This window comes from Helicoverpa zea, chromosome 21 (genome assembly GCF_022581195.2).
Source record: "Helicoverpa zea isolate HzStark_Cry1AcR chromosome 21, ilHelZeax1.1, whole genome shotgun sequence".
NCBI classification, from domain to species: Eukaryota; Metazoa; Arthropoda; class Insecta; order Lepidoptera; family Noctuidae; genus Helicoverpa; species Helicoverpa zea.
In genome coordinates, this window is record NC_061472.1 from 8,322,052 (window position 1) to 8,340,392 (window position 18,341).

General features: G+C 33.5%; 1 protein-coding gene across 6 annotated transcripts in view; it reads right to left on the reverse strand.

Annotated features, from left to right (window-relative positions):
- The window catches only part of LOC124640759 (atrial natriuretic peptide receptor 1), a 265,956-nt gene that overhangs the window by 116,957 nt on the left and 130,658 nt on the right, over positions 1-18,341 (reverse strand). Inside the window, exon 1 of one of the 6 annotated variants that reach the window (XM_047178677.1) lies at positions 12,409-12,634. The exons of 2 other annotated variants lie outside the window; for them this stretch is intronic. The gene's annotated coding sequence lies outside the window, so the exon portion shown is untranslated. Of the gene's footprint in view, positions 1-12,318; positions 12,635-18,341 lie in introns of those variants that run through there. 3 more of the 6 variants (XM_047178675.1, XM_047178676.1, XM_047178681.1) reach the window with 3 other exon arrangements.

The following is an 18,341-nucleotide window of genomic DNA, read 5'->3' on the forward strand; positions in this document are numbered from 1 at the left end:
AAGATAGCATTTTTTTAAAATACCGGTTAAGATTAATATAAAAGCCGACGAAAATAACTTTATCATTAAAAAGGTTTCGAAGGCAAGGACAAGATGATCATTCAAAGAAGTAATTAACATTATGAAGTAAGCACTTATTAAGAAAAGGTTTAATATGTGAAGCAGAAGCAAGATTCATCTCACTCTATAATAAGATTTCAACATACAACTATAGTACTAACTAACATTTACTAAGTTCAAACATACAACTATCGGGCAAGTTGAAAAAAAAAGCTTGTAGCAAACAATCTATAAAAACATTTATAAAGGAAGGCTACTTTTTATCCAGGCACGCGGAGTGCTTCCCACGGGACGCAGTTGAAACAGCTGAAGGAAGCTAACATTTTATAGAGGTACAAAATCCATATTTCTTCTTAGACCTCTCATAATATTCAAATGTAAACCAACTGAAAGTGTGAAAGTCACTGGTTAAAAAGAATGCTGCCAACCAATGCCCACCAGGGCCAAAGCCTGCCGAGACTGCGGTATTGGTCGAAAGAGTTACCGTGGCCCTGGTACATAAACGGCTTCAGAAGAAACATGATGGGTTTTAGTCAGTAAGAGTTTGATACTCCCTCACGCTGCCCATAGCAGAAAAGGTCGTTTAATGATTTCCCATAAAAAAGTACATGATAATATACTTTTCACATTAACATTCCTATCATATGCAAGCCGACTCAATGTGCGTTCACGCTGTCTCTCAACTCTGCCAAATGGCAATTTAGACGTAATAAGTTAAGAAATTTTAGGCACGCTTCTGACATGCATCAAATCGTGATCTCTGCTCTATTTGGCAGAGTTAGTGATAACGACAATTATCTAGCGAATGAGATGTTCTAGTTGCTGCCAGAAAATCTATTTGCTGGTTCATAAGTGTCTGTGAACTGTCAAAAGATATATTTCATACTAACAGTTTAGTCGCGTGTCAAGGGAACTACTACATGCCGCGCAAAAATTAGACTGCAGTTATGTTATTGACCAGTTCAGAAGTTATAGATTTAGTTTTGTGTTTATATAATCTAATAATTTCAAAATTAATATTTTGTTAGCCAAAATTACAAATGAATATTTAATCACACACACACACAAACACGCACGCACTACCCTATATCAGAATTTTTAAGTGCCAAAGTGAATCCCTCATTCTCTGCGTCAATAAATAACACAGTTTCCCAACAAAAACGCTCAGTAACGATCACCCATCTTGCCTTCATTTGCTTTAAAAAAAGATAAAAATAGATAATCTATACAATGACATGGGCCATCGGTCTTTGTACAATCTGTGTGTTCACCTAAAATAGTTCGTCGCCTTATTTTCGTACTCAACTCACAAACATTGCGTTAGTTCAAACAAGCATAACATAACAAGCCTGAAGATTATTTGTTTGAAAACATTAAGGCCAGAAATCACTCCACATGGACAGATTATGTTATATTTGTATTAAAATGAAATTGAATCTATACTGGTATTATAAAACTGAAGGGTTTGTTCGTTTCAGGAACTACTGACTAGTTTGTATTAAAAAAAATATTTCAGTGCTAGACTCCATTTTTCAGGAAAGATCGGGGCAAAGAGAATGCACCTAACTGCGTTGTTACAAGGAAGAACGGATGGGCAAAACCGCATGGCAACACTAGGTAACTACTGACTTCTTATTAACAATTATGCAATAAATACATTTAATATATCCGACTATTAATCAACAATATTATTATAATTGATCCATAGCTAGCATATTTATGCAATTCTTAATTATGTTTAATTGCTAATAATTGCCTTTTATGTTTTTCACAATAATGTGATACCTAGCTTATCCGCGTTTTTAGCATTGTTTGAAAAGCGAGTAATATTGTACGAATTGAGTAAAAAAATAAAATATGGAGGATTTAAAAAACACCCCGGAACCCGGATAGGATTACGTCATTTTTTATTATACAATATTGAAATATGAACACCGCATCTATACTTATAATAAATCTGTAGAGAGGTCGATTCTGTACAATAAATATATTTCCAAAATTGTGTGATTATTATTTCTCTCTCATTCTTCTTCTTTGCACAAAGTCCGAATCTAACGCGGACGAAGTCGCTGGCAGAAGTAAGTGTTTAAATAAGTTGATTTAGCGTTTACATTTTATTTAATATTGAGCCTTCCCCGATAAATAAGCTACCTAACACTGAAAGATTTTTTCTAATAGTCAATCATTCCTGAGATAAGCGCGTTTAAGCGAACGATCAAATTCTTCAGCTTAATAATACACAGATACGAAATGGGCTTCATAAGAAAAAAAAAAAAAAGAAAGGAGTTAATTAAGTAAACACCTGAAATTCACAAGATTATTTATATGTAGTTTTTCATAAAAAGCACTTCAGTGACTGTTCAGAAGTCACAAGTCTTGTTAGCGCGCCTCAAGCTGTCAACGCAGTATCGAAAGTCAACAAACTTTCGTCGCTGCATTTACATAAAAATAGGCTCTTTTATAGTCGTAAAAGCAAAACGAGATGGTTCGAAATATAAATGGAATGGGAATCGGATTATTATGATGGGCGTTAAAAAAGTTATCGCTTATATTCGTAGGAAATACATTAAAAGACCCAATTGCTATTGGTAGGGATAAAATATGCTTTAAAAATAAATACCAAAGTCAAGTCATAACGGTGTCTTAACATAGGAATGTTTTAATTTCTAAATTATGTATACTTGTAAAAGAATCAAAATTCTGAAATTAGCAGTTCTCTAAGAAACAATATAATAATCCTTACCAATATGTCTGTCTGTTTGCTGTCTCTCTTTCAGGCCAAACTACGGAATTAATCAAAATGTTTTGTAAGCCTAGAGCTTGAGAAAGGATATAAGCTACTTTTCCCCGTATGCGGGCAGTAGTTCCACCAGCATACTCAAAAAAACCATTAGTTTGTGAAAAAAAACACTTCCTGATGCTGACTAGATATTAATTTGTATTTCGGCAGCAGAATTTTCCATTAGCAAAAACTCATAATAACATTTGGTTTATGTTTTAAATATTTGCAGTTAAATATTTGAATGGTAAATAAATTGAATGTGTAATTACTCGTTTTGTCGCACAAACGTTAGATTAAACCACAATGTCATAATAGTCAGACGATATATGTATTTCGGTCATTGAAATCGGCTAATATTTGATTACACATGTTAACACACAATCTTTAATGAAGTGTTATGCATAGTCTGTTTCTGTGATTCCCCTAAACGGCTGCACCACTCGAAGATATTCTTTCCTTATTTAAAATTAGAATTTGCAACGTTTCAATGACTTCACTGGTTAAAAATAACTTTTTCCTCTGCAGATTAGGCAATTATCACATTAATTTGTTTTCATTTACCTTTTACGAAAAGTATATAAATAGGTACATACATTTAATACATAAACATAAGGCACGTAGACCACATGTGGTGGTTTTAAATAATTTTAAATAAACTGGTTTAGCAGCCTCAATAGTTTTATTTTTAGTTAGATCTTGTTGCAATTTTAGCTAAAATTTGAAATTAAAATGTGACTTTGACTATCTGCTAGAACATACATATTTAAGTAGTTTAATGCATTTTACATAATACACCGTGACTTTTTAGTCGTCTTACAAAGGTGGTCCACTCAATCTATCCGACATAAAATACCAGTAGACACGATTATTAATTTTATAGCCTTACTTAATTAAGATAATAGGCGCAAAGAAAAATACTGAAAAAAAAATGTTTACGTATCAAACGGTAGAAAGTAGGTACCTTCCCAACGCGCCGCGCTCCATTGATACAAGATTCGGGCAGCGCTCACAACAGGGTGTTCTTATAATCTACGTCATGCATCATAATAATGAATTAATTTTTATTTTTAAATTTTTCAAATCTCATAAATATATATTTTTTTATATGAACGTTTACTAGTCATTGGATACATGAAGTGGGCTGCCGTTGTAAGACGGCTAAAAAGTCACGGTGTATAGGCAGGATAGAAAATAATTATATGAAATGGTTTTGAGATAAGAAGTTTTTTTTTTCTAGACTTGACGGACTACTACTGTAACTCTTGAATTTCAGGTTATAATTGTATGCAAAAACGACTAACATATAAAATACAGAAATAAGCAGTTGAATTATTTTTAAAACTTCAAATTCATTTATTTCAAGTAACAATAGGACTCATGCAATGTAGGTATGTGCATATTTTATACTATAAATACTGTAGTTAGTACTTTTAGTACTGCAATTTCCTTTTTATTTAAATCATCAAAATATCTCTGCTTGAAAATAATATTCGGATTTTTAAACGACTATTAATCAGAAATTAAGACGTAACTTAGGTATGTTATTATTAATCTAGCTACAGTGACACCATCGCGATATTCGATTTGAAAAACTGTAAATTAACATTAAGAAGACCTTTACTGGCAAAAAATCTATGACTTGAACCATCTCATTGAAAATTTTGAAACAAATTCATTACACATTGCTTAAAATAAACCTTATCAACATATACACTTGGGTGCATTTTTGTAAATCCAAAACTCAGGCTGTCACGTTGGTAAAGTCAAAGAACTAGTTTGTTTGTCCCTCGTTTTTATATTTAAATATTTTTTGGTTAATTTTAGTCATGTGATAAATGTCTGTTTTCAAGTGAGCCAAGGTTGTGAATTCGTTATTGTATAATCAAGACGTTTCGCCAATGTTGCGTACCGTACCAGTTGTCGGGAGAAAGGAGGCTTGATTTTGTGAATTAAAGTTCTATAAATAGCTGTTTGTTTTATGCAGTTTCATATATGATACTGTTATTGCATAATTGGTACTAAAATCGTTATCTTTTAAACAGAAATGCTTATTTTATACTAGCTTCCGATTGTGGTGTCGCTCGGGAGAACCAATTCGCGCGCATGATAAAATGTACCTATCACTTCCTCAGTAAATAGGCCAGGTAATACTGAAAGATTTTCCAAAATGGGCTAGTAGCTTCTCAGGTTAGATCGTTCAACCAATTAAACTCTTCAACTTTATACTAGTAAGTAAAGATGATTTTACGTCATTCTATGTAAAGCCAATATGACGGAATTTCAGTACGGATCGCATACCCCGATGGGTGGGTCAGTTTCTATCGTCCTTCTTGTCTTACAATACTTCATCATGTTACATACACGGTAATAGTACGTTGGAAACTCGCCATGGAAATTGATCAAACCTGTTAATTAGTAACGTACAAATTACTTGCAATTAATATTGCCTATCAGATGAAATATTTAGATTTGGTTCATTTACCCGACAAAGTTTCAGCGGTTCTATTTTTAGGCATTTGCACTTTCCACAGGTTTTCTTATTCTTTTTCAAATCTTTTATCCCTTTTGGAATCTAAGGGTGCGTCCACATCTGGCGAATGTGCCGCGAATGCGCAGCACGCGAGCCGATTGCGAGCTGTGTGCGACCTGCGCGCGTGCAGTCCCTGCGATAGTTTGGTGTGCCTCTTTAGCGCAACTCATGCAAGGCTCGTATAGAGCGCGCGAGCGGCGCGCGATCTGCGCGCACTCAGTTCTCGCCCTTACAGTTCCGTATACTGGCTCAGTACTATCGAAGATGGCAGACGTCGCGCGCCGCCTGCGCGCCGCTCGCGTGCGGCGCTTAGGTCGCGCGCGAACTGCGCGCGGGCGGCGCAGAAGCGGCGCACGAACAAAAATGCACGCGCGCAGCTCGCGGGCAGGTCGCAAACGGCTCGCGAGCTGCACATTCGCGGCACATTCGCCAGATGTGGACGCACCCTTATGCTCTAATGTCGTAATTTCTTTTACATGATCATAGAGATTAAAGTTTGAAATAATTTGAAATAGGCATTTTATCTCCTCTTATAATTTTTTCTCCTTATCCTCTTCCTTTACTCCAAATCATAAACTTTTACAAAAATGGTAGTCCATTTAAACTGGCGTTAGAACTCAAAAGAAATTCCAAGACGTCGTCGGAAAATCGCGTCATGTGAAAATGTCTACTAAGAAAGTGAATTTACCGCGAAATTCGGATAGTTCATTTTTATTACACCCCAGAGCCTGGAGGGACGATACCTTCGCACGTTTGCAAAAATGTGGAAATTGAAAAGTTCTTCTCAAAGCTAGCAGCTACCCTTTATGTTTTGCTCTGCATGTGGTTTGTTTTTGCAGGTATGCTAGCTAGTTTAATCTCATCGAAAATTGAAATTCTTCTCTGTACCGTGTACCGAATTTGTTTGAGGTCGGCGCAATATATTTTCTGTTTCCATACCTTTCTGTCAGCCGTCGTACTAACAGTCTTCTTATTCAAGTCAACTTTAAGGCAATCAGTCCATTTTACTCTTGATTGACCTGTCCCTCTCGATTCATCCACATTCATGTCATTCACACACAAGATCATTCTAGATTTTGATTAATTCTAGAAATTATTTCGGTCAATGTTACGTCAGAATTGACTAGCTTTGTATGTATTGTACCTATCTACACATGGTAGGATCTACATAAGGAAACTGTGACTATCAATAGGTTAGCAATATGCCTATTAAATGATAATATTAATTTATATTATAATAGTCGATCTGTATCCGTTTCTAAGCTTTACTGGGAACACAAGATCAATGATTGCTTTCAGGTCTTAAGACGTATCAATTTCATACCTCTTGCACAATACGATTATGGGATTCGATATTTGCCCTATTCATACGATCTTTGTATGACGAATAGTATTCAGAAGCTATATAGTACGTATATTTCACCTTGTATATAATAATAGTAAAAAGAAAATATCTTGTATATAAGGGGGCTTTTGAAAGTAAAAGATGATTCCTTTGTAAAAAGCAAAAAGTCTTAAAATCAACCTTCCTTAAGCAAAATGAATGAAGTTCAATGAAATTACAGTTAATTGTATTAAAATTAATAAGTTTACCGACCTCTTAACTAATGGCTAAAGCGCGGCCCGAAAGACTTAAAAACCTTTTTGAACTTTGAACCCTAAAATTCTAGTTTTAAAGTATCTATTCCCTTGAATAGATTTTGAATACTTTACAGACAAATTATTATATTCTATATCTTACGCTTCATAATTTTGGTGATAAACTAACAGTAAAGTTAATTTTTATCTTTGTGAAATTCAGGTATACCTACCAGTTTAATATCTTTTGATCTCAATTTTTTAGGGTTCCGTACCTCGAAATAAAAAAACGGAACCCTTATAGGATCACTTTGTTGTCCGTCTGTCTGTCTGTCTGTCTGTCTGTCTGTCTGTCTGTCAAGACCCTTTATCTCAAGAACACGTGGACGCATCAAGCTGAAATTCACATGAAATACTCAGGTCTGTTGTCCCTTTAAGCTGTGAAAATATCAAACTTCTAAGCCAAGCCAATCAAAAGATACAGCCGATTATGTCGATATTTTCAGCAAATTTTCGACACTCGCAAAGGAATCAAAACCTACAGGATACTTCCCGTAAACTCAGAGCCTTGAAATTTGGCATGAAGCATTGTCATATAATGCAAATATAGGAAAAATTTCGAAAATCTCATTTTTTTAGTTATATAATATAAAAAAAAATATTTTAATAAAATGTAACTTACTACCTTATTTCTCACGAACGAATAAAGGTATCAAATTGAAATTTATACGAAATACCTAAATCTATTGTCTCTTTAGGCAGTGAAAAAATCAAACTTCTAAGTTAACGCGATCAAAAGATACAGCGGTTATACCGACACCTTAGACGAATTTCCGTCACACGCTAGGGAATCAAAACCTACAAGGTACTTCCCGTGAACTCAGAATCTTGAAATTCGCCAAGAAGCAACGTTATATAGTACAGATAAAGGAAAAATTGCGAAAATGATAAATTTGAAGTTACATAAAATATTACAAACTCTAAACTGTAAAAAATTTTAAATCATTCAAAGGTCATTGGGCACCTTAGTATGGAAACCATACCCACGGCGGATACGAACGAAATATAGCGCAGTGTCGTGATAAAGGCTCTGATTTACTATGGCATTAGTCGCATCAATGTGAACCATGGGAATCTAGAGAAAATCAGGTGTAAACATCAAATATTTTCCTCATTTCAATGGGGAATTTAAACAACCAAGTTTGACGGATTTGAGAAATCATTTCTTTGTAGTGAAAGAGTATACTCGCCGTTTATTTCCAATGTCATCAGGTCAGGATCTGATGACGGAAATCCTGAGAAATCGAGGGCAACTATCAGAAATTGTAGGCCCATAGGATTAAAACTTGATTCTCAGATGTATGTCTGGTGACTATCAAAGAGTGAAGGTTAGGAAGTTAGAGCTTACCTGATGATGGAGACGTGAGAAAGTCGAGAGAACTCCTCAACGGTATGTTTTAGTTACGTCGTGTTTGGGCTTATATTATTCGTATTGACGAGGACTTTTCACAAAAGTTAAAAATAAAAACTTTTTACAAAAAAAAAAAACAACTTCTAAAAACAACAAGAAAACTGTTTATATGCATCGGTCTAGATCTCGGTGGTTAAATAAATATAGATGCATCCTCTAGACACCGACTTCTAGACCGATGCACCTAACATCTTTTTAATTTTTTTCTTGCTTTTGTTTTCTTGTTGCTTTTTTATATGTTTGAAGTTGGATTTGTTTGTAAAATGCTACAAAATAAAATAAAGCCGACTTTATAAAACAAAGAAAGGGACAGAATTACACTTTTGTCAAGGCTCCAGAAACGTAAAGCCAGCAGCCCTGAATCCTACTCTCTAGCAGTCGTAGTTACAATTCGACAGTTATAAGTCGTCAGGCAGTTTCGAAAAAAACCTGAAACTGATGCTCGTTAGGTGATTAATCCCTCAAAAATAAAAGATCCCATTAGTAGTGAATTATCATCACCTTAAATAAAATAAGCTCCAACACAAGGTTACGTTATAAATTGTAAAGGAATTCCCGTAACTATATCTGATCTTTGCTATCGATCCCACAATGGCAGTCAAACCTGTCTATGTGGAAAGTCTTCGCCAATACAAATAAAATAAGCCCAAACACGTGGTAGTTGCAACATACCGTTCAGGAGTTCCCTCGACTCTCTGTAGTCTCCATAATCAAATCAGCTCCAAACCTTCACTGTTTACCAGTACCCTCAAAAATACACTCACATGTCTGGTTTTGACTCGATGCGTGCCTACAATATTCAAGAGTTGCCCTCGATTTCTCAGGGTTTCCAGATCCTCATCAGATCCTGGTCATCCGAATTAGCATCTTCCTTCTTTATGAAAAGTCTTTAACAAAAAAAACTAGCATTGCAACCTGTACAATCCTCTGAAACTGCTTTTTTTATATTTTTCAAACGATCCTGGACATTCGTCTCCATGGAATTTTAATTTGGATGCATGGATTTGTACGGAACCCTCGGTGCGCGAGTCCGACTCGCACTTGGCCGGTTTATTTTTCTGTTAAGGTGCGTTCTGAAAGCCAGCTGCCGACTGCAACTATCGACTGCATGAAATCGGTCGAAACCAGTAGTAGGTACAGCTACGGCCGATTTCTTACAGTCGCGGCATGTGCGGTCGGCAGTTACAATCAGCAGCATGCATTCAACACGCACCTTTGATGAACATGAAAAGAAAAAGAAATTATGTTTGTGTAAATAATAATTGAACAGCGTTTTGAGTTTGAATTCAACAGTTCTAAGTAGCTTAATTAATTTAATTATGTTTTTATCTCTTGTTATCGCAAGAAGCTTTTGAAAAATGTTGATAAACGTAAAGATCGAAATAATATTAGAAATATTTTTATGTATACTATATTGCTTATTGAAGCAACTGCCTGATAGTATTTTATCGCAATTTTTCAACAACAGAGCAAATATTTTTATAGAGATACAGAAATAAAATCAGCAGTCTAAGGAGAAATTCAACAAATATTTATAGTAAATAAATATGTTATAAAAATAGCGTTTCTGCTGTATGATGTAATATTATAAAACTACATATTACATGGATGCCATAGAAAATTGATTATGGTAATCAAAAATATGCAGTTAACACACATAATTATTTTTACAAAAACACGTAGAATGACTAATTTTACTGATACTCATATTTAAGTTGAGAAATGACGTTAAAGTTAATTGAAAATATTGTAACCTGACTGAATTTACTAATTCTTACATTGTCTTGTACACCAATTATTGTAAAATTGGTAGGTATCTATCTAAAGATAATTTATTTATTATACTTTTTGCAACATATGTATTACAAAATTCATCCGATACACTGTCTGATTCGCTTCTTTTCATCATAATAGAAACAAATATGAACGTCAAATGGGTTTTTATCAGTAAACTGCCTTACAAAGTATATTTGATGATGATTGCGTTTCTTACAATCGAATAGCTTTCTCCTTTTACGAGTGCTGATAAAGAAATCAGAATTTACTTCTATTTTTAGAACTAGACGATGTGAACAGCGATTACCTACAAGGTTAAAAAACTCATGAAAAAAAATACCTACGTTATTTTTTATCGATGTCATCATCATTATCATTATTTTCAGGAGCCTATTTTTATAACCTTGACAAATAGTTGAAAACGAAATTATAATGCATCCAAAGCTATAGATTCTATCTTGCCTAGGTTAGTATCCGTGTGTTTAGATAAACGATGCTATGAACAAAGTGAAATGATGTCCTTATAACAAACAAAAAAGATCCTGAAATTATGGTTGTACGACAATATCGTTTCCACATTTAATTTTCTTAAAGAAAAAGATAAAATGTTCCAATCCCATGGCATTGCTCATTGCAGTTATTCACAAAAGAACCTCATTAATGAGGTAGATTTCTACCTCATAAACCACTATGAACTGAAAGGGAAATTACAAACCACTTTTCACAGAAATATTAAAATGTTTCAAGCGAAAAGATCCTTTGGGATCATTTCACGTTGTATAAAAGGATCAAGCAGATTAAATATTAAATGGTCTCAGTATAGACAGGACTATTTAAGAGCAGAAGATGTTTCATCCTTCAATAATGTTAAGCAAGGAATCTGAGGTTCATTCTTTCGGTTACAAAAAAACCAACGGCTCTCGTGACGGTAAGTGTTCACGAAGATATCATGTATCATGTATTATGTGTATATCCAAACTAGACCATAGCAACAGTATTAAGTATCTAATTTCTGTGATAGTTATGTTCTTTAATAGATATATTCATTGACGCGTTCTTAAAAAAAAACTCAAATGAGAATAGGCGTAACTGACGAGGCAATTTTAATTTCCATCAAAAAACTGATTCATAACTTACAGAAAACAAATACTTTTAATTTATTTTTAGCATTGTTCTTGCCAAATACGGAAAATTAAATGACGGACTTTTCATATACTATTCCGCCATTTTGGTTTCACCACGGTCTTAGATTAAGGTCTTAAATTAGATTTTTGCAATAGATAAATTTTATGTTTCATTTTTATTATAATAGGTTTCATTGTTATTGTAACACCAGAAAGAAAAATAATGAAGAAAATATAATTAAATGGATTTATCGAGATTGTTTCAAAATTATTGTAGTCGTAATCATTTATATCTTTAAAATAGTGTAATGCCCTTTCCCAAGTAAATTATGTTATTAAAATAATTTCACTTACCAAAGTATTTAAATTGTTCAAAACAATTTAGAGAAGATCATCCAAACGGGCGAATTCCAAACTTTAATTTTATTCAAATGAATCAAATAAAACATACTTACAACACAAATTGAATTTGTAATAGAAAACTGTCTGGCTCAGAAACAAGGTTAAAACTGTATAATTATATGAATATTGTTGTGTACAAAATAGAACAAATTCAATGTAAAATCGAGTAATGTATGCTAAGTACTTGCTAATACAATTAGGAAATCCTGGAATTGGTCACGAAAATGAATTAAATTCAGGGCCTAGATTTTTTTTCTAAATAGGATTATAAGATAGCCCTTGACCGATTTTTCGGTTCTGGCCCATTCATAGACAAAAATCCTCCAGCGAGATAAGATGTACCGTCTTATTAATAACAATATTTTTTTTCCTTGTTTTAATTATTATAAGTAATTCTAATGCAATCAAACTTTGTACGAAACGACCTTACCCACGAAGTTAAAAACAATTTACTTTTTTTAACAACGTAAAACACGTTTTAAACAGTATTTATAGGAACGGCGTCAGTTTTCAAGTATTATCGTTTTCAGACATTGTAAATTTAAATTCTTTTGTATGTAAATTTGCATAATCCGCATCAAAACAAGCCACGTACGTTTGTACAGCTGAATCCAACAAACCAGCAAATAGGTAACCGATCATCGCATTCAATATAACAATTTTAATAAAATTTTTGATTAATCACTTTTGAGACCGGTTGAACTCGGCCGATTACGAACTCACAATTTTTTTCACTTCACAAAATTTTCACTTTTTATCACTGGTTGGCAATCCCACATTTCACGATCACTGAGCGAGTTTTTGAAATTGGAGCGCGCGGAATACGTTAGCGATTTTCCCGCGCAAACAAGATGGCGGCATGTACGCCCCCCGCAGCGGTGCAGAGCAGACTGGCTAAGTAAAGGTGACGCTTCACATGATCAGATCACGTCGTTGGGTTATATATTTTTGCTACGAACATAACCTTAACACGACCGGTTCCAAAGCCCGTTAATATAATGACTGCCAAAAATAACACAGTATACAAGTAGTTGTTTCCATAATTTTGTGAAACATTTATTATTTCGCTGCGCTTATGAGCAAATGTTGCGCGGTTTGGAGTACCGCAAGCGATATTTTTATTATTTTTCACGAATCTTTGCGATTACAATCTACATAATATACGTTATAATGAATGCGTGTGTAGTTCGTTCAATGTTGACATGAATATTGTTGTTAGTCTATTACCAATATTTATGTTGCAACTTATGTCTTCTATTTTTTATTTTATGATCACGTTTCTACTTTTGGGTACATCAAGACATGATTAAATCAACGTCATAGGACAAAATTCTTAGGACAATTTTTACCATAGGCATATTAATCACACATATTTTTTTTTTGTAAAATAGGCAACAGTACTTTTATTGCGGAACACGTAAACTGCAATTTTCAGCTTATGAGAAATAAGTTTGTCAAGTAAAAAATCAAAAGTGCGCACAATTTACGTAAATACAGCCACATTATGTTAATTATTTGATTGAATAAAAACTGTTGATGTTACGTTCGATACCGAATCAAAATGGTTACAATGTGTATGCAAATTTTATAAAACTCAAATAAGGTATAAAAAAAAATCTTGTTTATAACGCAAAAAGTCTACTCCAAAGTTTAAGCATATTTAGGGATAAATAGATGAAATAGTAATCCATCATTTGTCATGTCAATCAGGATAAGACCTTTTTGCCACGGTTAGTGAAGCGAGTAATAGAGTTTTAAGGAGAAGGAAGGAAACAATAGTTTTTATCTCTGTCCTTTACCAACCTAATATTTCGATAGAATTTGCGTCATATTTTTGTCAAAACATTTATGTGTTTTAAGCAAACTTTTTAAACAATGACGGAAAGTTTGACAACCAGTCTTACGAAGGAGTATCGAATTGCCCGGGTAACTGTGTTGAGGAGGTCAGAAAGGCAGTCGCTCCGTGTAGCACACTGGTTAGACTTTAAACCGACCCTAATATAGTTAGGAAAAGGCTCGGCAGATGATGTTAGAGACAGCATTTTTTTGAATGTCTATGAAATAGTAGAGCAGTAAGATTTTCCGCTTGATTTTTCTGCGTCGATTCTACTAGCGTTTTCAAGTACCAGTTCAAACGAAGACAGCGTTTCGTGCGTAGAAAATGTAGAGTATTCGTACGAAAAAATGCTAGTGCAAAAGCGCTCTGACCTTATGATAGTTAATGTATCAAATTGGTATATTTAAGATTACTAAAAGTAGCTTTTACATTATGGTTTTTATTGGACGTTAAAAAAAATATTTTCATTCAAAATTAATTGAAACATTCAATATTTTTGGACAAAAAATATAAAAGCTGCTTAAAACTGTCATGGATTGATTAAATGTACGGAACTCACTCATAACTGTTGCATTTCATACATAAGGTCATTTTAAATGGAACGTTACGAGAACAGGTATTTCCTGCATTTTATCATTGCTCTTACAATATTAAAACTACTTCTGTGCTTTTCAGAATCACATTTCTGAGATTTTTTATTTATTTTTCATTGTCGTTTTAAATTGACGTGAAGCTCTTCGCTTACAATATTCTTTTTAAAATGTATTGATTAATCAAATATAGTGCTTTAAATGTGATGAGTAAACTTTTTGATTTCAAACGTTACTGGACCTACTTTTTGTTCGGGTGCATGATGTGTTGAGAAATTCTTTTAAGACTTAATAAAGAAAACCGTACATCTAAAAAGTACCTTCTTGCTTCTTTATTAGTATAATAAATGGGAAAACTCAATCTGTGTTTCTGTCTGTTTGTCGAACTTGCTTGCCAAAACTACTGAACTGATTATTTAATTTGGTAAATACCCAAAAGGTGAGAAAGGATAAAAGCTACGTTTTATCCGGATATAGGAAGTAGGGAACGGGCGAACAGCCGCGGGGGCAGCTAGTAATATATGAATTTACCATCCTAACATATATTTCCAACCAAAAATGCAGACGTGACTTAGATAAATCTTGTAATCCATCACAAAATACAAAGCTATTTTAAAGTGTACCGTAATAAATGCACTTACTTCGTCTTCGGTAGCTTCAGCTTCTGTTTTCGGTCTCTCAGGATGGATATCCGCCTCCCAACAAATGTTTACACTTTCTCTCAATGTTTGTTCCTGTAATGGCGTCTAACACTTACCCAAGAACTATGGGATAAACAAAAAAGGCAGGCGCTATTATTTTTAGAAAAATATTTTGGGATTTTAATAAATTTTCTATGAAAGACAAATTAAATGTCAAGAATACAAAATATGAATTATTTAAATGGCATGACATTAAGCAAAAATACTGATGTTAAAAAAAAATAATTCAAATCCAAACTGAAAGCAATCATTCCAATTTTCGAAACGAAAACAAGAGTTCGGTTGTTCTATTCCTAGGTTATGTAACATGATATTAAGTTTTTCCATCACAAAATTCTCGGAAGTGCTTTAAGCCTGTTTTTTGTGGCCGATGGCAATAACGGCCGCCCCCAGTTACACGAGCCTTAAACATATCTGACATAATGTGGAGCATGTATGTTCCAGGAAAACAGTTACCATATATGATGGAAAAAGAAAGGATGACGCCCTAAGGCAAGGTAATTACATTCTTTTCCACCAAACATCCACGTGTAAAAACGCAAAAATCAAATCACGTATCAATACCGCATGTGTAGAATATTCGTACAAATTCTTTTATAGCTAAACGGTTTTCTTATTCCGTCTTTTAGAATCGCCGAATGCGTACTGAAGGGAATCCTGCCTACACGTGCACAATAAAATATAACGAGAATGTTCTGAAAATGATTATGGGGATGTGTGAAGTTAACATGCCTAATAGCTGTTTATACCCACACATACGTACACTTAGGTACGGTACTTATACTTCTTTTAGGCTTTCATTTTGCTGCGTAGGATTTCTTTCCATATAATACTAGCTACAGCCAACGGTTTTAACCGTATCTCTTGGGAACTTCTGCAAGAATCCGAATAAAAAGTAACATATTGCCTTCCTCGATAAATGGGCTATCTATCACTGAAATATTTTTACAAATCGGATCAGTAGTGTCTGAGATTAGCGTGTTTAAACAGACAAACCTTTAAGCTTTTCAATACTAGTACATAATTGGTGAAAACTTGGTACTGATGTCTTTATCGTGATCGCAAATGTCATTGATGAATATTTTAGTCCTATTTAAATATGTGCCAAGGTCACAAAAAGTTTTAAAAGATTTCAATTAGGAATTTCTCCTAAGAAAGTTTGAAGTCCGGATTTGGGTTCAACTAATGACAGTCAGAGGCTGTGAAATGTACTTACTATTAAATAAATAAAATCTGAACTAGTAAATAAAAAAACAGTCTTCGCCTTTTTGGAAAGTCGATTAAAAATCCTATTCTATTCTTTTCTGTACCTCGTGCGCTAACTAGAGATTAGTTTAGTAGAATTCGTTTGTTACTCTTTCTTAGCTATTAAGAGGTTCTCGTGTGGAACGGCAATATCGATTATAATCGAAAATAAAATTAACTTCGTAAAGTCACTTTATATCGTAATTTTCTTATATATCATCCTAGGTCAACTTACATTGTATAATTTTCTCAGAGTCAAACCATAAAACATTGTAAAGAGTTTTTTTTTCAAGTGTCTTTGGAGTTTCTTGCCGGTTCGTCTCCATTAGACCCGCTTTTAGGAACCGCGCAACTAGCTTGACGTTTCTTAAGCACCTGTAATAGGTCTAATAAAATAACAACGTTTGACTTTGAATCATTGTGCGATCAACTTATTGCCTAAAATAGATCGCAGTTCAGCATGACATGACGATTTTCGAAAACTGGGTCGGGCGATTACTTGGTTTAGTCCGTGCAAGTATACTCCCAACTCAACTAGATGTATCAGATTTTTAGTCAAAGAGACAGTAGGATGACCTTTACTGAAGTAGACCGGGTTTCGGCCACATTTTATAGACAATGATGTTATGCAAGGCTGTATAAAGGCACGGCACGTGTAACTTATGCTAATTTATTTTGATTGAGGTGCAAAACCTCAAAATTTTAAACGAATCAGTGCGAATGTAATTTCCTTATTTACCTGGTTTCTAAATAAACAAAATTTAGTCTCTGTCCGTGTGAAAAGTTTTGTATTTCAGAGGTATATTGTGATACGTTCTTTGTCCCAGTTTTAATTTTGGTTTTTTTAATTTTTTACTTTTTTCAGTACGTTATAATATGTGTCACCAAACCATAATGTAATGTAAGTTTATTGCCCAAATTTTGTAATTTAAATAAGACTACAATTTACTATTGTAGTACTATTTTTATTTCCAAAAAAATCTATTATGTCCGTTGTTGTTATTGTATGTTAATGGAACCTTTTCATACAACAAAATTAAACTGAACATTAAGAATCTTTTACTGTCTAAAATTTAGACCGTTATTTTGTCTTTTTATTTTAAATTCCAAACTTTGGTAAATGTTATCAATGGCAGAATTCATGAAACACTTTATGCACTAAAGTGCAAATAAAAAGCACTTACGTCCGTTCGATGTACTCAATTTTAAATTCCCACATGGCAAGAAGACGAATATACGGACTAACTCAATTTCTAGTCCAGACAGTTTACTCTTAATAAAGAAAAATATTTATTATCAAAGTTCATTGTACTCAAACCTAAATTCGGTATTAATTTGTAAGGGCCAGTGTATTATTTCGAGGTTATATTTAAATTAATTATTGTACTCTTCGCCTACTCTACTGGACCGGGTTAATTCTTTCGTTTTAATTAAAAGTGTGATTAATCTCGGTGTTGCGAAAAATCGGTCTAATATTTCAGAGGAAGAAGCTTTGTTTTTTTTTTGTCTTGTGATTTAAGCTTGCTTTACAGTAAATGTTTTAAAAGACACTTTTAATATTAATACGTAAAACTCTTACTCATAATGTGATTTAATATTTTAAAAGTTACCTTAGATATGAACTACTATAAAACCTTATTCATATACCTAATTTCGTTAAACTAATGTATTGTTTATTTTAATTTACCATTTTATCTTACCCAAAAGCTTCTTAACGGTGAAAATTGAGAGCTTTTCTCTTACGTTGTTTTTCTTAATTAAAGTATAATAAAAAATAGTAATGAATGAAGAAAATTGACTTTCCTTTTAAAAACAGTTCAACATGTACTTTCTACGCTTTGAGTAGACAAACGGCTTCAACTTTCTGATTAAACTAAAGCATTCTTCGATCATTGCAATCTAAAAGTTGTAAGAGGTTTAATTGAATTGAAATATTTAATTGATAGATAAGTTTATTACGGGCACTTAAAGTAAGACTTTAAATAAATACTTCAGGACTATTTTATACACTTAGTGAGATTGGCGTCGATAACATTTCTATAAAAGTAACCTCTACTATATTCTGAGTACTTTCGAGATGTAAGTAGATAAATCAACTACTTTATACTAAAAAAAAAAAAAAATTATTGAGTTTTTTTTATAGTTTTGGCCGTAGATATCAGATTTATGGCTTACTGGGCCTCAAATTCGTCTTTGAATGGTGAATTTGACCTACACCACGAAAAGTCGAGAAAATTTTCGATTC